The sequence below is a fragment of the Triticum urartu genome, unplaced genomic scaffold (assembly GCF_003073215.2).
Source record: "Triticum urartu cultivar G1812 unplaced genomic scaffold, Tu2.1 TuUngrouped_contig_6409, whole genome shotgun sequence".
Classification (NCBI taxonomy): domain Eukaryota; kingdom Viridiplantae; phylum Streptophyta; class Magnoliopsida; order Poales; family Poaceae; genus Triticum; species Triticum urartu.
The window spans coordinates 1,909-7,050 of NW_024117170.1; the positions used below are offsets into that span (position 1 = coordinate 1,909).

At 49.8% G+C, this 5,142-nt stretch overlaps 1 pseudogene; it reads right to left on the reverse strand.

Moving 5' to 3' along the window:
• Positions 1-556: 556 nt before the first annotated feature.
• On the reverse strand, positions 557-2,469 carry LOC125530568 (annotated as a pseudogene).
• Positions 2,470-5,142: the final 2,673 nt, after the last annotated feature.

Here is a 5,142-nt window from a genome sequence, read left to right on the forward strand (position 1 = left end):
ATGCATGTGGTCCTGTTGTTTTCTGATCTGAAAGCACAGACAAATACATAGCCATACTTAGGGCATGTACAATGCATAGCCTCAAGGTGATGCCTCGCATGCCATGTAGGATCGGATATGACGTAAAGTAGGTTCGGATAGGGAAGCGGGATTCTCTCCAGGAGGCGGATGCTTGAAGAGAAAAAGTGTGGTCCGGTGACAAAAGCTGAAAAGGTTGAGTGAAAAGTAGAGATGCATGTGTACTAGAGTCTTTATTTTCTTAATGAGGCCCACTAGTGATGGCTTGCATTGGAGAGAGAAAAATAATACAGATGCCTCAAATTATTTTTTGTCAATGGGGCATATGTATTTATATGTCACCACTGTACATGCTCTTATGAATCAGAACGGTGCCAAAAGGGTTCAGAAATAAGGTGTGCATCAAACAAACACACAAGTTAGTTCAGAGAGTTCTACGTCCATACTAAAGGAGGATCCACAGTAGATACATAGGAGTAGCGCTAGGAGCACGGTCTTGCTAGACCTCACTGTTGTCCTCCAGGCGGCGGCCTCCGTGTCACACACCGGCGCCGGCACCATCCTCGACATGGGCCGGCTTGCGCGCCTCCCTGGCCTTTCCCCATAGTACCATGTAGAGGCCGGCCACGATAAGACCCAACCGCGCTGGGCAGTGACACCAAAAGAAAATGCATGTCAGTATAAAAGGATAAAGAAGTTTGTTAAAGAAAAAAAATCCTTTTTGGAGGGGGGGATCTGGAGGGTATATGCTATATACTCCCTCTGTTCCTAGTTTTTGAAGAGATTTCACTATGGACCACATACGAAGCAAAATGAGTGAATCTACACTCTAAAATGTATCTATATACATCTGTATGTGGTTCATAATGGAATCTTTACAAAGACTTGTATTTAGGAACGGAGGAAGTATGCACTAAGCATCGTAGGTGTACTAGTGGTACTAGGTCCAAGATTAACATCTCTAGATTCTAACAAAAAATGACAAATAGTAAATCAGTTCCTTTACATGCATTAAATTGAACAACAAATATTAGGTTTGCTACTCCTAGTACATACAATAACATATGCTTAACACCTCATTGATCTCATATAGCTCAGGCCACCCACTCTCCGAGGTAAAGAAAAAAAATATGGTAAAGAAAAAAAATAGAAGATACACTTACTCTCCGAGGTGTATCTTTTCGCCGAGGAACGCCCAGCCCAGCACGGCGCAGACCACCAAGACCACGGGGTTGAACATGGAGACGAACAGTGGGCCACGCAGCTTAATGCACCACGTCATCACCACAAAGGTGCCCCCCAGCCCACGATCCCCTGCATACGTATGCACTAATTTTGGTTAGAAACATGATTAGCGAGGCGATTTGGCAATCATGGAAAGTAGAGATTTTCATACCATGTAGAGGACGGAGTAGAGCCGGATGCCGGACCCGAGCTCCCACACGGCGGCGCTCACCACCGCGAACTCCACGCCCACGATCAGCGACATGATGATGGTGCTCGTGTAAGGTGCTGCGAACCGTTGAGAGGTCTTGTTCTACAAGGAAAATTTCATCACCAAAATGCAAAGTTAATTAGTAGATTATTGACTTGTGTTACGGCCGCGTACCTGGAGAACCAGCCATCCGGCCCAGGCGACGCAGCTGAGGATGATGAGCACGTCGCCGACCGACACGGCGCTGCGGCCGCCGGTGGCCTTTGCTGCCGCGGCAGCGGTGATCTCCTCGGCGTACCTCCAGTGGAGCGGCGAGGCCCAGATCCTCAGCAGGGGGCCCTTGCACAAGAGCATCACCATTGATCCGCCGAGGCAGACGACCGTGCCGGCGACCTTGGCCTGCCCGGCGCGCGTTTTGAGCCTCAGCGTCTCCACCTTGGCCGCCGCCGCGATGAGGAACGTCAGGGCGGGCACCAGGTTGCCCAGCGCCGACGCCACCGTGGGGGTCGTCGACTGGAAGCCCAGGAAGTAGAGCAGCTCGCTCAGTGACATTCTGCACGCGCGCGAGTCCTGTAACACTTTATTCTTTCTAGCTAGTAGATCAGCTGGCCATTGCCTGTTTTTAGGGCATCTTTACATCATTGCTGCAGTTAAATAATTACGTACATACCCGAGAGTGGAGGAGATGAAGATCTCCAGGATCACCCTCCTGCTCATGGTCGCCCACAGGTTCCTGCACCATGTACGGGTACGGCCATGCATGATTGATCTCAGAGAGAGGGAGATTTCCTTCGGCGTGAGATCGCAAGGAGGATCGACAAGAGATAGATAGAAGGAAACAGGTACCGCTCGTAGTAGAGCGCGATGGGAGCGAGGAATCCGGCGGCGATGAAGCTCCTGCAGGCGATGAGCACGAACGGGCTCATGCCCGTATCCAGCGAGAGCTTGGAGAGCACATTCATGCCGGCGAAACCCGCCTGGACCGCCAGCATGGCCAGAGTCGGCAAGCAGCCCATCGCGGCGGCGGCCCGAGTGTTGGAGACGCGGGACGAAGATGGCAATGGCCAACTGGAGAGCGGGACACTATCGTATCGTGTCGTGTCGTACAGATGGAATATTCACCACCATCTATCTCCATCGAGAATTATTGCTTCACCCCTTGTGCACCATGAACATGGCAGTCGGAGCTCTGACGCGACCGACGAGCCAAAATGGATATTAAGGACAAATTAGTTCATTATAGAGGCAATGTAGCAGGACGCTTGCTACAACAGCCCAAATGGCGAAACCGCAAGCAACTGCTCCACATAGGAGTATGTATAAAGCCAGTAATAATGTCGCAGCGGTGGAGTGGAGGGCACCTCACTAGGAGCTTCACGACGTAGTGCTGTTGCGGAGGTGTGTCCACATAGCTTTTGCTGCACAACAAGGCCACAAGGGGGCAGTGAGATTGCCAGAAATGGCCCCGGCGACCATTAAAAGATGTACAAGGCCACAAGGAATATTGCTCTGCTTGGCATGCCTATTGGCGTATAGTACAACCGATACAAGCACGCTCTACTCGTACTCTTTGACTTAGAGAGTGTAGTAGCTCGATCAATCGGTGGCATTCGAGTGATGCGCGTTGGCATGTGCACCCATCGACCCCAAGGTACTGTCTGCCACATATATATAGCATTGGTTGGAAATCAGGAGGGGGTGGGACCCGCACTGAAAATCAGGGGTGGGAAGAGATTGGTGAAGAAGAGTCCGTAGGTGATTTCCGTATCATCTTGCCCGTAAGCGTAGAGTTATTGTATTCGGGAGTCATGCGCACTCTTTGAGTCGACGCTAAAAATGGCACCACGCGGCAAGCCACACAAGTTAATCAAGCCTTGATTGAACGTCTAACCAGCTAACCTTGAGGCTTGGACTAAGCCAAGGAGGACGGCGGCCTATCTCACGGGGTCCTACGTAGTTCCAGCCAGCTTTTGAGTCTTGGCGTCTTGGAGTCGGTGAATCTGATTATCAAAGTCCGGGCGAGAGAGACACATACACACACACATATGAGAGAGATTGGATGAGGGAGTCACGCAAGAGATTGGTTAGATTGGGTTTCGGTCAAGCAGAACTGGGCGAAAATCGCAAATTAATAGTTGAAACAAATTCGCAAATTAACAGCAGAAAATGGGCAGATTTTGCACATCTGTGGCTGCAAACATTAGTCACCGACACCTGATCACTTGTGGTCCAAACTTCAAAGTCATAAGAAACAGGTGGATATAAGATATGAGAATATAACCAATGTATATACATTTCACCTGAAAAAAACACCTGATGTATATGCATTTATAGTCATGTAAACAAAAGTAAGCAACAAGCCTAATGTGGCGAATTAACCTGTGGTTGAGTTGGTTAGGTGGACAGTGGTATCCCCAACCCACCGGGGTTCAAATCCCGGTGCTCGCGTTATTTCTGGATTTATTTCAGGATTTCCGGCGATGCGCTTTCAATGGGAGGAGACGTTCCCGTCGACGACGAGGCGCTTACGGTGACTTCGTAAATTTCAAGATGATATGCCGGCTCAGTCTCTCGGAGGTGCTCATACGGGTAGGGTGTGCGTGTGTGCGTTCATAGGGATGAGTGTATGCGTGTGTATATGAGCGCTTGTGTCTGTACTGATGCTCAAAAAAAAAATAAGGTAGTCCGAGTCATACAAAAAAAAAAAACAAGCCTAATGTGTATTCAAAATGAAAATTAGATCTTAACTAGGAGCCACTAGTAAGAACACCAAAGAAACAATGAATATTAATATTTTTCTGTCCACAATGATCGGATATATAATTATGAAATTATTAGAAGATTTCATCTTCACAAACATTGGATCGTTCATGACACCATACGCTCTAAGATTCCCATACTTTATCAATTCTACCGGTGAACCCTCTTGGCAGCTCGCTCGTCGTCTATGCAATTAGGCGGGTACATAGAAGATGATTTCTTCAATGATTTTGCCATCTCAGAGCATGTAGCAAGGCGTGTGCGAAGTATTCTTGTTCATCCCGGTGCAGCCTTAACGAGGACGGCGCCAGTGCAAGTATTCTTGTTCTCTTGTCGCTGTAGCACGGTCCCCAGCTGACAGGCATGCCCATGCCCTGAAGCGGCGACATGAACCAGAATCGGAGCGAATGCTGGCCAGCGACGTGTATGGCGACGCATAGCTGCCCGCGCATCTCGAAGGCATGTACCGCCGCCGTGACCTGACATGTGAACTCCTCCGGGAGGGGGAATGTGCGGTGCGCCTCGCTTGCCACGTCAATTACTAGTATCATGTCGGCTGCACATGAGTGACCTGGCCGTTCAGTCAGTACGTACAACTTGCCGTCCATGAGCAGCGGCGGCGTCGACGAGCGGAGGCCGTGTGTCGCGTGATATGGGTACATGTACGGGTGTCGGCGCCACCCGCCATAACCACCTAAGGTGTACACGTCCATGTAGTGGCCACCCTTATAAGACAACAAGCAGGTGGAGAGACGGAAGAGCTTGTACTAGTGGGTGGACGCGCTAAACACCATGGTGTATATCCCGCACCTATGGTTTGAGACCGCGTCCTCGATGTTTGGCGGGGGCGAAAGTCTCAGCTTGTCGCCAGTGACAGGGTTGCAGACATAGATTGACAAGTCTGGCATGCAGAAAGACTCAAGGAAGAG